The 18,074-nt window shown below is 44.1% G+C and overlaps 1 protein-coding gene across 2 annotated transcripts in view; it reads left to right on the forward strand.

Annotated features, from left to right (window-relative positions):
- The first annotated feature begins 438 nt into the window (after positions 1-438).
- Positions 439-18,074, forward strand: part of osbpl8 (oxysterol binding protein-like 8) — a 70,228-nt gene continuing 52,592 nt past the window's right edge. Inside the window, exons 1-2 of one of the 2 annotated variants that reach the window (XM_023836780.2) lie at positions 439-841; positions 10,117-10,169. The gene's annotated coding sequence lies outside the window, so the exon portion shown is untranslated. The remainder of the gene's footprint in view (positions 842-10,116; positions 10,170-18,074) is intronic. The other variant, XM_023836779.2, reaches the window with a different exon arrangement.

The raw sequence follows: 18,074 nt of genomic DNA on the forward strand, positions 1-18,074 counted from the left end.
ATTATGGGATTTGTAGTTTGTATGTTATCGGTGCTTCATATCGCCGGGCCATTAAAAAAAAAAGATATTCAGGATATTCAATGATCTTGCGGGCCGGGTATAATTGTACGCCGGGCCGGATGTTTGACACATGTGATTTAGATGGATGGATTATATGAACCTATTTTTGTGTTTTACCAACAGATGTCGCACTTCATTTATATTTGTGAAAGTGGTATTTTTTATATTTAATATACAACCATTAAACATATAACGATACTATGATAAATCACGTCGTACACGCAAAATTTGATAATCTTATTATATATATTTAATTTTGTTATTCTTACTTTACGAAAATAGATTTAATATGCTTATTGTGTTACAATAAATCGATTAGCGATTCCTTCAACTCAACTCGCAAGGCGCATTAATTGATTGCCGAGTGGATATCTACTCCAAGGAAACGAGACCACACGAAGTCAGAGCCGAACTGAACTGAACCGACGGAGATGTGCCTTTCAACAGATGGATGCGAGGGCATAGTGAGGGCCAAGGAAGACGTTAGATTTCACGTAGAAGCGCATGTTTCGACTGGTGTTAGACGTTATATCGGCTGCATGAATGATCAGCATATTCAGTGATGACCATTAACTCGAATACTCGTAGTCAATCAATACGTGCATACAGTAAGTGCTTTGCAAAGTTAACTACGCCGCTAGTGAGAACTGTACCAAGAAATATACCTCATTGACAAACAGCATTCAAGGAGGTGATCTACCTGGACAGCGCGACCACCCAGCTGTTTTTGGCGATCTATATTTGGCACCAGATGTGAGACAATGTGAAATACGACAACATGGTAGGTCTGGTGTCCATGCGTTTCTACATCTGAGCTTACAAGGGACATCTGAGTATGTCATGGTTTTTGTTCTTCCTTGCGAAAGGTGCTGGTTCACACTCCACGGATTATCACATATGTTTCTGGGCACGAGCGTGATCATTTGGGTGCACACGATGATTGAGCTCATGATTGGGAAGGGGATATTTAATTTATCATCAAATGCATTTACAAACTTATTTGGCTTTTCGTCGCATACTGTGTGTCCTGTCTTTCTCTTCAAAAGTCTTTCCTGGATATGTAACGGCGTCCTGTTAACGGTAGGCTATTTACTTTTCGACAACCATGTATTGTCAAATGTTGCATGGATGACAGCGGATATTTTCACAGAATAAGCATAACCATAATGAAACGTCAAAACGAAATAGTTAAACGTAAGAAACGACTATATGAGTTTTTTGCGCAAAATTATTACGTGGTCTGCGTTTGAATGGTTACATTTGGGGGGGAGATGGACAAGTTTTTTTCAAAGCCACATGCATGAACCCCTAAAGGTGTTGGGCTTGTTGCCCTATCGTTTTGTGCCGTAATACAGCCTCCTGTGACGCTCTGAGCCCCAGGAAAGCGATGCTGTCGCCTACTGCAGGTAAAAGAAACACCTCTGGGAAAGTGTCCATCTTTATTTATTCTTTTTTATTTGTATTAGCAAAGATCTGGATGCCTGCATCTATCAGTCACAGCTATTGCGAAAGTAACCCAGTCCTTGGGACCTGATCCAAAAGCAGGAAGGGTCAGGACCTTGGCTGGAAATCAGATTCCTTCGTCTGGACCTGCCGGTGTTAACATCTGGTGAGGGAGGGGTGGGGGGACTGTTAACGTTGTCCTCGTTTTTCTAAGTGCAGTTACTTGGCAATTCATCTTGAAAGGAGACTTTCGACAAGTAATTTAGCGTGGCCTCCTTTGAAACTGAGTTAATTTGACAGTTAAGTGTCCAGAGTTTACCACAGGATCAAAAATGGACGTTTAATGTTAATGCAGCTGCGCATGCTGATTCTCGGAAACAGGCTTCATATTCCGGTCTCTCCCTCCGGATAAGATATTCAGGAGGTTTGAATATGCTGAATTTTAATTGACTTTGAACAGATGTCTGTTAAGGCCCATGTTTAACATTGTCAGTTGTTTAGCCTTGCATAATTTAGAATGCAGTTGATTTCTATAATAAAACTCATCCCTTATGGCGTAAGTACTTTGAAACAACTTAATTTCCATGTCAAAGTAATTGATTTTGTTTTTGCCTGTATTGTGTTGTACTCTTGTGGGTTCCTGAACGTAAAGTTAAACATGGGTCCAGCACAACTGCTTTCTATGAAGATTCTAGTTGGCTGCACCTTGCATCTTAATACACGTTGGCAAAAACCCTGCTTTAAAAATTTAAGATGATGGATTATGGGTTTATCCATACCCACTCAAGTGATTTCCTGAACATACCGTAATGGTGACAGGAAAACCTGATAGGCCATATTGTCAGCCAAAGATGGTGCTGCAGCCGTAGTGGAAGGGTTAACCGTCTCAGCAGGACCTTATCAGACCTTCCCACAGGTTGCTGTACTATGGAATGATTTGTGTTTTCAGAAACTTGTCAGCGATGATAAAAAGTCTGGTGAAGTGGCAACCTTGGACATGCAGGTAAATTTCGGCTAAAGTAAATACGATGCAATGAGAAAATCCAACATCCCTGACCTGTAACAGGCCCTAACTGTTAAATGGTTATTTCTGAGGTGCTTGAATGGGGTGGGGGGGGGGGGTTTCCTGGATTAGGGTAAATTTTGCTGGCTGGAGGGAGGGAGTCCCCTTCTGCAAATCAAAAAGGGTCACTAATAGTGCGTTCGATTATTTCTCTCCAAGTCGGAACGTCACGAAAAACGTCACTTCCCGTCGGAAACACGCCTCTTTTATGACTTTGAAGTCGGACAAGATTTTGTTGTCTGAGTTGCCCCTGTGACGTAATTTCAACATGGCGACTTGGTTTGTTTGTAGTTTGTTTGCCGTTCGAAAAAAGAGTATCGCTATGAATGTACTAAAATATTTTATAAAGCTTTTAATGTGGTTTGACTAGTTCGTGTTTCTTGTTTGTCTCTCGGAAAATTCTCCATTTTCTCTATTTGGAAAACTCCAAATCTGCTAAAATATAAAGCAACAACACACAGCAACGTGTTCATGGAGGCAGCCATGTTTGTTCAGAGATGTGGTAGCTCGAACGGGAGATTGTCAGACGTGATGTCACTCAACTCGGAATTTCCGACTTCCGAGAGAAAAACGAACGCACCATTAGAACCTCAAAGTAGGGGGGCATCTTGAATAATTCACACAAAAGGGGCAGGTGGTCATGTACCCTCAGTCCCCCCCACACGTAGCTGGAGTGATCTCCAGCTGCCGGACATCCTACCCTGGGGGGAAATTCAGATATCTGACAGGCACCCTCCCTGGGACTGGCCAAGTTCCTCACTCAAAAGGAATCTATACTCCACTTTGGAGCAGACAGACACACAGCGTGGTGAATTCCTAGCGTCTAACCCCATCCTAAGGTGCCTGCGGCCATAGAAAGGATCCTTTTTTATTTCTAAAAGGTGATAACCTTAATCACTTCTGCATTTTCTGATGTGACCGATTCTCTGCATGAACGGAAGATTGAACACGTCGAGCAAACAGAATAGTTTTCATTGCACCTTTTTTTTTTTATCACTTTCACTTCCTCAGTCCAGGAATAGTCTTTCAACATTAAAGGTTGGGTATTTTTGCCTGAAAATGAAACTGTACAGTCGCAGGTCACAATTCCTTAATAATCCTAGCTTTTATAACTTGTTCCTATCTTATCAGTGACGTATTAGTCTTCTGTAGTATAACGCATAGAAAGAGGAGCCAGAAACTTGTTTCCATTTATGGGTTGCATCTCTCGGTAGTTCAGGGTTTGCGCCTCCACCTACGCAAGCAACCCCTTGAAGCTTGGCACTCATGAGCAAGTGAAAACCATCCCCTGCAATAGAGCCTGGTGACATGGAGCGAGACTGACGTAGTGAGCCCAGGCGAGAGCTTATGTAAACATCATCATTAGAGATAGTGCTCAAGCAAGGGGTGTCCTGGCATGAGGGGGACACCAATGACATGGGGAATAAATTACAGCAGCAGATACTGTGTCTTGTCATCGGAACCTCCTGCCTCAATGCTGCGGGGATGATTCAGGCAACGTGTATCACTAGTGCGCTTAAATACCCTCATTTAGATAAACTTTCTATCTAAGCTGTAACTGAGATGCTAATTTCGGCAGAACATTTACGGCAAAGTAGGTATTGATGGTAATGTGCCAGGAATGTTTTAATAGGATGGGCTCCTGTGGTTTGTCTGGTAGCCTGTTTGTGATCTAATGGTGTCGAATTGGTGAGGAATCTCCCTGAATTTGTGTAAAATCACTTCTACAGTAGATATCTCTCGTACTGAAGGTGTGATGCTCGGTTAGGTCCGTGCGCAGAACAAGCGAGCAGGGAGTCGGGAATCAGGGTCAGGTAGACAGAGATCCCGAAACTGGGGTTTATTGCAGGTAGAGCACAGCAATACGGAGAACACGTTACAACACTTCAAAGAGCGGACTCGGGTAAACAGACTTGAACGCAGACTAAATACACAGAACTGAATGAAACAACAAGAAACAGCTGATTACAGCCAGGGTTCCACACGAGGTAAATGAGGGGGCGTGGCACACAGGAGGCTCGGATGAGCAGGTCATGACAGAAGGTTTGCTCGTAGGAAATATAAAGTGGGGAAGCTCCTCTGGAGTGTAAACCACGTGTATCCTGTAAGTTTCTGGGCAACTCGGTTATAAAGTCAGGCCAGTGGTTCAACTGCACCCTGGGATTGTGAGCAAATAACATTTGTTATTGGTTTTTGGCTGGAGTTCCCTTTTAAAGCCTGGCTTGGTATCACAGAAAGTTATTTATAGGTTTAGATAAGGCTCTTTTCATTTTCAGCACTGTTGCTATGGAAAGTCTTGTTGAGAAGAAAATTATGTATTTGATATGCTAATGTCGAAGTAAGAAGCAGCGTTCTTTTGTTTTCTGAATCGGCTTAGGTTCACATTTCTTTTGATAATTCTACATATTGTCTCACTGATTTTATGGCGGGGGGGAGGGGGTGTATAACAGAATTTGTGGACCTCCTTACTATGGAAAAAAAAGCATCCAGGGTGTTAATTAACACCTGCTGCAAAAAGCGAAATGTCACCTTCGTTATTTTCAGTTGCACCTATCAGGTGTGTTGGGTTCATTATGGCGAAGGCCTCTCGGTGAGCCCCCTTCCCAAGCTAATTATGCCTCGAGTTTGCTGCTCTCCGTGCCAAGGGAGTAATAGTTTGCTGGGCCAGCACACTTCAATGGATGCCTCCAGAGCTTTGGCCTGCAGATGGGTCACCTAATTAAATCTGTAGGGCTATCAGGTGACCCAGATCAGCAGACCGGGGCCTCCTGTAGGGAAGAAGGTCCTCGCCGTTGGGACACGCTAAGTACTGAAGTTGTGCTATGAGCTCTGACTGGGTTTTGTAAACTACTGGTGCATCCCATTGGGTTTTCTGGTGCTCCATGTAATCAATTGATCAATCGTTCTGTCTATCTATCTATCTGTCTGTTTGTCTGTCTGTCTGTATATCTATCGATTCTCAGCTCTGAAACCCCTTTTTATCTACTGTTTCATTTTATCTGTTGGATTGTACTTCTTGTCCACCATCTATTGAACTTTGATTAGTTTTCTTTGGGGCATCATTATTCCTTAATCAGCATTTTTACTACTTTAGCAGATGGCAAGACATGTTGTAAAAAAAAAAAGTTCAGGTGTGTTAGTCACAGAGAGGGTAGTGATTCGCACCTCTGCCAGCCTTGAACGATTCTGACTTTCGTTTCCTGTTGACTTACCAATTTGTTCACATCTTCTGTAGGGCAAATTTTTGGTTGGTCAAGTCAGAGCAAAAAAGGATTCGTGACAGGAAACATAATGTAGTGGTCATCTTAGGTCGAAAACATTATTCTTTATGTCGGCAATCTAAAACAATTGACCACTTCTATGAAATGAACGGCAGTAGACTGTTTACGCATTAAACTGGTACACAGGTTACTGATCACGCTAAAACAACCGTGTGGCTCCCGACGTCCACTTCTTTATTTTTTTACATTCAAAAAAAGCAAACTTTATTGCTCCTCTGATACATATCCCTTACAGCAGTCACAAACCAAAAAACTAACCGGAGAAGCACTTTCTTGTAAGATACACTAATAAAACTCAAATTATAATGGCAGGTTTAACACAAAATATGCTAAGCATTTACTTAAACAGAAAATACACCATTCTATATAAAATGGCGCTTACGCATAACATTGGTGGCGTGATGTCAATTTGGAATAAGAAATACATTTTACTTTAAGTTTTAATTTGTCTCAGGTGCATGAAACACTGGAAAACTGAGAGACTGAAAACAATCCAAAATTAGATGGTGAGTTCATGGGACCTATACAGGCCTGTTGGGATATTAATCTCCAACATTGTAGTCAAGGTCAGTGCTTGATTGAAATTTGTCTTCAAACCCTGGAATTAAGGTCAATATTTGATTGGATTTTGACTTCAAATCCTAGAAGTAGAAGCAAGGTCAGTGTTTGATTGGATTTTGACCTAACCCCTAGCAGTAACAGTGACTATTTCACTGGCACAAACCACTTTCTATGTTTCTGGTTCCCTTGAAGGTTTGATGACTAGTGAGGTCAATACAGCTTAGCTCAAATAAAGAGGAATGAAAAGTTCTGAGCTCTTTCTGATATTGTCTTATAAAGATTGATTCAGATGTGTGTAGAATCTCCTTACTGTGTGTCTGTTGATTCATCGCTGCTGTATAATTCAGAGCCAAACTACTTTTGTTTTGGATCAATTACCAATAAGAAATGAATTGTGTAAAGGTTAGGATGGAGACAGTAAGAGTTTTTCTCGCATTAGCCATTTGCAGCTTAGTTTAGTTGGTGTCTGTGGGCTGAGACTCATGTCAAATAGGCATCATGATTTGCTTCCAGGCTGCCTTTTTCTTCTGCCAGAAGTACGAGGACTACCTCTTCACTTTTATAAAGGTTCACAGGAAATGCTATCATTAGACACAGATGGAATTCTGACAGAAAGAGGCTGGCATTGACCCAAGTCCACCAATTCCTTGCGACAGTACTGTCTGAATCTTAAATGAGTGATACATGAATGTATGTATGCCCATACATCTCAAAGGATGCACCACGGTAAATATTATTAACCTGATTACACTGACGTCCACGCAGTCAATATGGTGTGGATGAAAAGTTCTCAGTTACACAGCATTCGCACACCATCGGCTTTTGTTATGGTCAGATCGCCTCATTTTGGCATGTAACTGAATCCAGTCGCCAGGTATAATGGCAGTTGGGAAACAGTAACTTGTTCTTCCTGTGTCCCAGTACTGGCAACAATCTGGTTGACAGCATGTCTACGGATGCTGTCTGGTCGTCTGGGCTGCTCATCTCGTCATGTAGGGAGTCCTCCTGGGGTTGCCCAGGGAGCGCTTTTGAACCGTCTCAATGGCCTGACGTCCGTCCCGTGATCTGTATGCTATGCTTACACATGTGCTGTGCGCTCTGACGGTTGCCCTCGGTAACGAGCGTCACCTTGGCGAGGCAACACCAGCCTCCGGGAACCAGAGGGATGGAAAAGGTGACGGAGCAGCTGCTTGTAGGGTGGTGGTATTGGTAGGCTGTGTTGTGGCACGTATATCTTGCCTTGTGTGTATATCTTGCCTTTTTCCGTTTTGTGTTAGAAATGTCTTTGAATCTTTTGACGCAAACAGAAATTGTTCCTTCACCTCTGTGCTCCACGTTAGGGTCACTGCCACTTAGAAGTGTTAAGCGTTAAAGGATAAAAGGGCGTTTGATACTGTTGATTAGTGAGTCTCTGAGTCTCAGTGTTCATTTATTTTTATTTGGATGGAAAGACAAAATTGTGCTGCAGTTTGTCAGCAAATCCCGTCAGGGAGGCGGAGCTGGTTTGAGTAGCACCCCTGGGGCAGGGGTTTGGCGTTAGTCTCAGACTGTCAGTCCGGATTGTTCTACCGAAAGGTCTGTGACTATGTGCCTTAATGACCTGAGCACAGCACTTAACCTGAACACCAACTGAAATTGCTCATTGTTAGGGACAGAAATGTTGGGTTTTTTAAAATAATGATGAATTGACAGATTGGTGATTCTGTGGCCACTTGATCATTTGAGAGTTTAGTGCAGGTGAATTCTGCTCAGCTGTCCTTAGGGGCCACCAATAAACAACCCTCAGTGCTAATACCTCCCTCCCCCGTCCTGCATCTCCTCATTACCGAGATGCTGACAAGTCTCCCTGCATATGTGCTTCAGTAGCATGTCCAGGCCTGTGGGCTTGCTTCACATCATTAGCTCAACTTCCCGGTCTTTTGTAACCAAATAATCCAGCATTTATCATGGACACCAAAGAGCGCCATGTTCCTGGCAGTAACAGGAGGAAGCAGGCTTTGATGGAACCTGTAGTGGCTGGCTCAGTCATCTGCCCCAGACCACTGACTGGTTTCAGCTACTTCCTATCGGTAACATTTTTGCCATCCCATATCCTCTTGGTGAAAACCATAAAAACCATCATTAACCACTCTTGGTAATCCCGGCTCTGGGTTATGAAACCACCTTTATTCTGTCTGGAGTTAACAGAAGCCCATTTATGAATCAGATGTAGATATAATGAACTCTAAACGAGTAGATTCCGGTGAGTAGTGGTGCAGGACGATGGTCTCTAAGCACGTTTTTCATTGCTGCTATGTTATAGGTGTTTACACACAAACATGCACATAGCAGATGGACTGTAAACAGCGTTTTACAACAGGAGAAGCATCTCTGTTAAGGAATCAGCTGTTCCCCCCATGCAGCACTGCTGGGTACATGCCGGTTTGATTACAGCTGTATGTGGGTGTTACGTTTCCTCCCAGTGACCACGTGTGGTGTCGCTTACCTCATGGCCTGTACCTGCTGGGATGGCCTCTATCTAACCGTGACCCAGGATCAAGATTTATAGCACCTTTACCTTTATTATGAGCAGCTGTGATTAAAGATCTGCCATTCATGAGTTCCCCTTTTTGCTGGATATCATCTCTGCATTGCAGTTAGCAGGAATCCCCAGGGGAACGTGCTCCGAATATTGGCACTGTCAAGAGGTTTTAAATATGCAGTTTCTCAACTGAGCCGCCTTCCGTCCTGATTCCGCGGTGAGGCCGCGGGTCTGTTTGTCTGCGGCCGGTGGGGTATGGCTGTCCAGCTGGGGAGGGCCGGGGGGAAAGTTGGAGCGACTATAGCAGCAGAAACAGGCCAACTGGAACTGGCTTCTAATGCGACCCTCCATCAGTCAGATGCTCTTTGGCTTCCGTCATGGTGGGCAGCAGCAGAACCTGAGAAGCTGTCCCTTCATTACCGGCCATGCCCAACAAATAAATAAATAACGTGGACATGTGTTACGCTGAGCCGCTTCCTAGCCAGTGTAAAATGACTCATCGTCATGAAGGATCTTTTGGGCGCTCTCGCTTTCGCTGTCTGCTTGCCTCTCTCATCAGCTACGTCCTAATTAGTGAGAAGGTAGCATCTTTTTTTTTTTAGCTTGAAATGGGTGAATTTGCGACTTGAAACGACAGAAAGCATGAGGGTGTGAGATGCCCCCCTTCCTCCCACCTCGATTTTAAACAGATGGAGATCTACGGCTTCCAGAAGCATGTCAGTGCTGGGAGAAGATTATTGTGCCGAGAGGGAGGATTTAGTTATACCTGCAATTAACGGTTGTATGTTACACGTGTGGTTCTTTCATTTTTAAGTCCATCTGGAAGCCTCAGTGCCAATTTCCCTCTCTTACATTCCTGTCTCTCCACCTTTGCCCCTGCAAAAGGCCATTTGCGACCTCTATGTGTTCCAGTGTAGACCACAGCAAAAGAAGATTAAAGAACGGAAGTTTAATGTGAAGGCAGGATGGTTGGAGCACCAAATTACCCTCACACACACAAACGCAAAGAATAGCACCGAAGCTGTTTATTGACATGCGTTGGAAACATTCAACCTGTAGCTCGTCTCCATCAGCATGACTGTAATAATGCCCTCTGGCAGGCCCCGTGATAGCGAGAATGAAGCCATGTGATGTCACTCCTCCTCCTCTCCCCTCTCTCTCTCTACCTCCATCTCTCTCACTGGCAGGCTGACTGTGGTGTTGCCGGGAGAGACTGCTTCTGCCCGGTGCCACGCATGAGGTAGGTCTTTCATGTGTGCCCTGCTTATGTGCGTGTGTGCCATCCGTCCGTCGCCGTGGCAGTAGCTGCTGCTGGGGCATCGCTGGTCCAGAAAATCTCCTGAAGCCCAAAGGCTGCAGCTGACGTGACGCCCTCTGAAATTATGAATGATAGACGTTGTGCAGATCTTTGTTTTGTGGAGCAGGAGTAAACGATCATGTGAGGCACATGAAAGGAGGGACCTCCAAGAAACTGTAGTAAATTTATCTACAACGTGGTGTTCATTCATGGTCCTGTAATTATGTAGAATTGTGGCATGTGACTTGTTTTGTCTACTGATGAAAGTCATACGTGCAAAACCCCTACTCTTCATTGAGTGCTCCCTGAGCCCTCTGATTGGTCATTCCATGCAATTGTTTGTGTGGAGTCTTCATGCTGGTCATCAGGTTGGTGCGTCCTCGTGGACAGGCAGACAATTACCCGCATGTAGCCACAGCCTGTGGCCACGCCTTTGGGATGCAAACCCATTGTCACTAGATCTGCTCACTATGAGGATGGGCTAAGGCTGGGGGAAAGAGGAGCATTACATAGATTGACCAGCTATTCCAAGAATCCTTCTGACAATGGTACCACTGAGTATGTACTGTGAGTCCCAGCTGGGAATAGCTCTTTTTGGTATGTCGATGGCTTGCTAATTCATAGGTGCTGCTCATTCATGTCAGACGCCTCCACGGTGGTGTCGATTCTGGCCCTGGAGAAGCACACACACCACAGACCTTCATTTGAGTTCATAATAGTAAAATGTGGGGAAAAAAACACATTTTCAGCAGTTATCAGCAGCTCTGTTAGGCTGCAAAACTGATACCGCATTGACTGATAAAATCCACAGAATTTGAACTGTAAATCTATATCCTACTGAGATCCAGGGTAAAAAAGATTTTTATTATTGTCTAAAATTTTCATTGACAGGAAGAGGGGTTTGCCAAGGTCACACGTGTGATGTCATTGTAAAGCCCTAACTGTCCACTGTAAGGAACAATGGGACTTAATAGAGTGCCAGTATGAGAAATATGAGCACAGGCACAATAACTGGGAGGGACCCCTCAATATCAGACTCCTGTGCCATTGGATACGAGCTAAAACATAACGTCCTCTGCGGAGAACAAAAATGAATTGCAGGATCTCAGGAGGTTACAAATGTATAATATTCACGGAAGAGTGCTCAAAAAATCTACATAAATGCAAAAAGGAACCTTTGATTATTGGTTCTGACATTTGCAATATTTATATAACTCTATCCTCAAAAGCAGAGACCTGTGAGGATTTTTTGTAGTGTTTCATCTCTTCCTTGATTTTTCAAAGCTGCTGTGTAATGTGCCACCTGAATCAGACTTGGATTATCCATGCACCAGCCTTGGATTATCCATGCACCAGCCTTGGATTATCCATGCACCAGTCTTGGATTATCCATGCACCAGCCTTGGATTATCCATGCACCAGCCTTGGATTATCCATGCACCAGCCTTGTATTATCCATGCACCAGCCTTGGATTATCCATGCATCAGCCTTGGATTATCCATAGGTCAGCCATGGAACTTTCTGTTTCTTCTCCTAAAATTGGCCGTGAGCTGCAGGGTCCCATGGCTGCCAATCGAAAGCGGTTTGGCATTTGCCGCAGACAGCTGAGCCAACGTATGTAACTGAGGCGCCTCTGAGATGGTTTTGTTCCTCCACAGGCGGCCGTCCTTGGTCATAACTACACCTGATATCCGGTAGAATTGCTTATGGGTTTAATTCTCCCATCCCTTTTCTCTGCTGCGTAGTACAAGGCATCAAATGAGAAATTTTAGGTGAAAGACAGGGCGGCTCAGGTTTGTGGCCTTCACCATATCCTCCTGAGACCCAAGGAAGAAAGTGTCCTTCAATTTTAGGTTTTTTTTGTCTTTAGAGGAAATAAGACATCTTACAATTTAGATATTTTTTCACAAATTTATTTTTATTTTTAATTTCCTCTTTAGTGTACAACAGGAATAAATATGTTTCCTTACATCAGTGAAAAGATAGATGCAAAAACAAAATGTCCACTACAATGGACATAAATGAATGGGTGGGGTCTCAGGAGGATATACGGCATCAAAAATGTCCAAGCTACATTAGCAGTCAGCTTTTTTTTGAGTTATTTACTTAATTCAAAATGCACTGCAGTACGGGTTACACAGATACACAGGTTAAAACTTTGCCAGCTTTTCCTGACTTAGGTAAATTCAGACTTATGCAAATGCATCGAAGATGCGTAGAGGTTATGGAAGCACTAATGCTAAAACATATGCCTGTAAGTAAATTTAAAGTGAAAATTCAGTATTTGAACATTTCATTTATTACATATGCATCCTTTAATATTACTAGTATATTTTCGGCTTATGTGTTTTTTGCTCTAAGATGTCTTGAATGGTATAGTTAGGGGTAAATCCAATTTACATCAAATCTGGTTCACGTAAGGCTTTGCAGAACTAACGAATTACGTCAGTTGGAAACTGCGTGAAAGTTCTTGACTTTGCGTCCAGTAGCGGTTGTTGTTATGTTATCCATTGTGAAGTATCCAGTTATGGCCTGCGATGGTTGTGCTGCCAGAGATAATGATTTCTTTCTTCTCGTCCTGACATGCGACAGATGTTAGAATGCGCAGGTGGCGGCGGCGCATTTGTGTTTCACGTCTAACTCGTTTTGTAAACTTTCCGTCAGGGCCGCTGCGTCACTCAGTCAGGCTGTGTGCTGACGTCCTGCTAAAGTCATCGATTCTCAAATGCTAAGTGAATCGCAGGTATATAAATTCAATAGGACTGTGAGGTTTTTCTGCACACTTTTTGGCAGGAGAGTTAAAGCCGGCGTGACGTCGACGGTGGAGGTGTGGGAGTAGGCGTTGACCTTTGTGGGAGAGAGGGAGGATGGGTGTGGAAGCGGTATGCTGTCTATCATCTGCTGAAAACAAGCGTTAGTCTGGGTGCTGTGGATGATTAGCAGTCAGCCGGGATTCTTCTTGTCTGCTTGGCTGAGCCTCCAGGCCCTACAGCAGAAAACATTCATACACAGTGCAGTACATATCAAGAGAATAAAATCTGTTTGGGCTGACAAACTGTGCTTCATTATAAAATTTTATTACTTTCATCTGGGGCTGTTGAGACTTTTTCTGTAGCCCTTGCGTCAAATTCAGCTGAAGGAACGGAGTGAAATATTTAGTGTGAATCAGTGCCGGAGAGATAAACCCACCAGTTTGTGTTAGCAGTCCTTGGCTACAAACGCTCTGCGTTTTACGTCAAGGAGTTTCTTGCTCCTTTGAGCCATGTTAGATTCTTTTTGTACTGTCAGCTGTTGTTTCATTCATTCATTTTTGATTTCCACTTCAGCAAATCAGTTTAATAGGGGTCCAAGACAAGCACAGAGCTAAAATAAGAACCACTGTTAATTAATGATTAGTGAGATGCCTTTTATTTATTAATATTATTATTATTTTCCTCCTCCTCGCGATTCAGGATGCACACAGCAGCACCCTGTTCATCAGAAGGTGCGAAGGTATTGTCTGCCCTCATATTACCCAGTTCAATTTTCACGCTCCCCTTCTCCCCTGCTGGATTCATTCCTACTCAGTTTGAGAAGCAGTAACGTCAAGAAGGAGTCATGGAGAGGTGATTAGGGGGGGGCTCTATGAACGTGGCAGATCGATATTTTAGGCTCTTTTATTGTCGCCCATCTCTCAAGGCCTTGTGACACTGTCATGACTTGTTGAGGTTACCTGCCTGTCGCATTAACTGTGGTCTTCCTGAGCTCCTGTGTTGAAAGCATCAAATGTATCCTGGGCTTTTATTATCGTTCCCTAATTCCTGCTTCTAGGGGACTTTTGGGGACTCTGTACCAGGTGTGCCTTTACGTCAAATGCTCAGGCATTGGCTGCGTGCCCTTGGTTTGCTCTAGTGTTGATTGAGTCTGCCTGGAGTTCGCATGGTGCACCGACAGACTCCCAGGTTCCGGTGATAGAGAAATGCGAGCCTCTGAGTGACACTGAGGAGTCATGGAGGCACATGCTGAGGTTCTGGTAAAGCTTGTCCAAAGTCAGGTGAACTGGCTGGGCGGAGGGCACGGAAGCACCCCCACTATGGCGTACGGTATCGCTACCCTGCTCACTTGTGAGGTTCCTGTTAGCGTGGCTGGCTAATCTCATTTCAGTCTGCTAGTAGTTTCGATACAGAAATGCACATGAAACTGCTCAACAGGAAACCCGTCATGGGAGCGAATATTCAGATACCGATCACACATTAGAGGGTAACAATTCAAATTCACCTGAATCAGATTTCCTAGAATGAGTTTAATCTATGGAGGCTAATATTAGCATTTCACACTCAAGACCAACCAAAACTTGTTCATGCCATATACTTTGAAGGGAAGCTGGAGAATGCAGAGGAAGTCAATGCCTTTTTCCTTGCAAGTTCAAGGCTGTTCTTGTTTAAGGCAACATTAAGATTGAGCTCCTCCTCATTATACAGTAAAGGGAGAAGCTTCCCCTGCTGGTTTTATAATGACCTGTTGTCAGCTGTCCAGTTGTTCCACATCCTTCTGGGGTTCCCCGTAGAGGGAGGAGTTGACCCATGGGGCCACGCCCTACCTCGGTGTTACCGGGGCCTAGGGCTACCCGGAGGAGGTAGAAATAGCCAGAAGTTGTTCAGTCTTGCTAGTCGTACCACGTTATCCAGTCGTAGCACGCTATCTAGTCGTAGCGATAGCTTTCAGAAGCTGGCATAGTCACCCAGTAATCCCGCTTATTCCACACCTGGATCTGTTTGCTCTGATTTAAAGCACAATGCTACTCCAGTTTCTGTTTTTGTTTATTTTTACTGCCATCATCGCCGCTCTTCTGGATTTGGAGTTTTGTATAGAGGAGCTTTTGTTATCCGCAACATCAATAGACCAAAATCGCACTTGGACCTTCTGTCTCACTCTGTAGCACTTGCACTTGTCAACGTCTTCCTCGTTGGAAGGTGATAGTGAGAAACAGTCACTCGGCACTTAATGAAGAGAAGGGGTTTTGCATGTATGACACTTCATCACAGCAAACCAAGCTTGGCACTCCGATTCTGCCGGTATCTGTCCAAGCCTGCCACTCTGGGATTTTTGTACAGAACAACGACCATTGATGTCCCAGGTACCTAAATATTTTGAGCAAAGGGAACTAAAATGTCTCAGGTTTCCAACCTTCTTTTAGAGTTCTAGGGTCGTTGTAAGTCTGGAACTTATCCTAGGAAAAAGAATCAAGGTAGGGGCTGCCGTGGGCAGCTAGGTTTCCAGTATATCACCAAAAGCAAGGGATCGCAGGTCGGAGGTCTTGGTTTTGCCCACTGAGCTGCCATACCGCTCAAAAAGTGGGCCCTGTAAAATTAGTTGGGTTGGTTGAACCTATTGGGCAACCAATCCTTGCAGTACACTCTGCTCTCCCATACCATCCTGTGTATTATATTAATAATGAAAATGTTTCTGTTGAGATCTGTTTCCATTGAGTTCAACACGATGTGTTTGAAGCTAAGCCACAGGTTAGCATAGACAAGCATCTCATTCTCGCACGATCTTGTTCCCTTTCTGGGGGTGTAGTGCAACTGTGTCTCCAATTGCTCGTAACTTTAGCTAGCTGTTCGCCCTTTCATAACAGTACAGAAAAATGGTCGGTTTTGCAGTTAGTTTACCGTTTGCTGTCCCCTGCATCTCAATTGAAAATAATTCCCTTGTGATGCTTAGCTAATGCTGGCCATGGGCCAGACGCTGTCAAAATGCTCTGCTGTAATCCTTCCAGACTGTTGCTGCAGGTATGAGGGCAATTATAGCTCATGATGATTAAGGTGATAACCAAGCTGCCTTTCCTTCACTTGGGGTTAACTGCCATGAAGTGGATAAATTGTGAGTAGTAGAAAAAAAAACGCTCCATCCTCTAGGGTGAAGAGACCATCGGCGTTGCTTCTTTATCCACCCGCTTCAAGTGGTTGTCACTTAATTACATGGCAAAATGGCTGAGGAATTGGCTACAGAGGTGGAATTTTGTTGCCTAATGAGGAATTTGAAAGTTCTTAGATTGGGGTGAGAGCTCAAGGCAATTGTATGGCACATACTGCAACATGCGAAGAAATGCCGATGTGACTCCTCCAGGACTCTTTATTGGGGCTCCGCTTTGTGTGTAGCTAATAATGAGGACTTTTTGGCATCGTGCCCCCCGGTACTTCAGACGCATGAAGAGCTTCTGAAGAGGAGTGGCCGTAGGTGTCGGCTTTGTGACGGGGTGTAGTGCCTGGCTAGGGGCTGATGTGCTGGGAAAGCCTGCGGCACAAACGACAGCGCCATCCTACATCGATGCTACTCACACTCAGTAATTTGATGGGCCTCCGTCAGTCATCTGATCTGCCTCCGTCTCGGAGCCTTGGTGTCCTCTAGGGTGACCCTCACATGAAATAAGGGTGGAGCTGGTTTGCCTGCAAGCAAGTTCAGAACCATGCCTGCTGCCTTGTGGCATCACTTGTACACCACCAACCCCCCCCCCCCAATCCTGAGGGTATAGATCTTCAGAACACTTTGTTTGATTCTCAATGTATCCTGGGACCTGGGCGATTTGTTGCTATAGTTTGTTCTGACAGACAGGTTTAATAAACGTCCGGTGAATGTGCTAATGCTCATGGTGTAGCTGTTTTTTTTTTACGATGGTGAGCATGTCTGTAGGTGTGATTTAGCAACAAGTATTACAGACTCAGAGAATGTCAGCTGAATAGGAGCCCTTTAATGCTTTAAATTGATTTAAACTTTAAGGTTTTTTTATTTTTTGATGTTGAGCATAGCTAGAAAGGCCATTTCCTGAAGAAAATGCGTGACTGCTATTTGCATAAAAGCTCAAAAGTATTCAATCAACTTTCATCTGTTTAACCCCTCTTCATCCCTTCTTTTTCATCACTCTATTTTGTTGTTTTTTCCATTGGAAAACATTTGATAGAAATTAGGATTTAGAAGAGGGATGCAGGTGGAATATCTAAAAGAGAAATACAGAAACACTTCTCCTTGATGGACTGAACATTTGAGTGGACGTGGAATGGAGATTCTAGGTGAAAAATATAGGAAGTAGATGCCAGAGTTTTGGGAAGAAGAAAAAAATTCTCATGCATACTGTATGTGAGAGAACGTAGTGATTGCTGCAGTGTGCAAAGCGATCACAATTAACCTTCTGCTTTCCTTCCTTTGACTCATCAGCCTAGTCCTACCCAGCCTTGAACCTGCAACCTTACAGCTACAAGGTTTATGTCCGTAGCTATTCTGCTGCTCCTGTGTTTATATTTGCATATTTATCCAAGAGTACCTCTGCTCTGTTTCTTGTCAAAGAGGCAATAGCGCTTTGCATATGTGCAACAGGGATTAAGCGCGACATTGTGACCCGTTGCTAAATTATATAACGGCCGCAAGAAATGATGTGGGAGAGTGCCTTTATTTTCCACCAGAAGCGAATGCCTTGCCAGCATTTTTTTCTAGCCTGCCAAGATACTTGAGTTCTGGTCAGGCTATTTTAATGAATAGTTAATGTTGGATTTTTTTTTGTTAAGCCTGAGTGATCCTTACTCCTTTAACGTTCTACATTCTACTGTACTGTGGGAGAACTATGTTGCCTTCAGGTAAACCCAAACCAGTGCTCCTTCGAGAATGAGTCCCATTTCCTTCAAGCACGATGCTGCTGGACGTCACAGGCAGCGTGGGGATTGAGAAGATGAGGGGCTGCTGGTCGTCCAAATGGGTTCCTGCAGCTAACCGCAGGGTCGTCGGTGCTGCGCGGTAGTTAGCGACTGAACCGCGGAATCCCCACAGGCTCCAGCGTGAACGTGCCAATAGTTAGGGAAGATCTTTAGTAATGT

This window comes from Paramormyrops kingsleyae, chromosome 1 (assembly GCF_048594095.1).
Source record: "Paramormyrops kingsleyae isolate MSU_618 chromosome 1, PKINGS_0.4, whole genome shotgun sequence".
Taxonomy (NCBI): domain Eukaryota; kingdom Metazoa; phylum Chordata; class Actinopteri; order Osteoglossiformes; family Mormyridae; genus Paramormyrops; species Paramormyrops kingsleyae.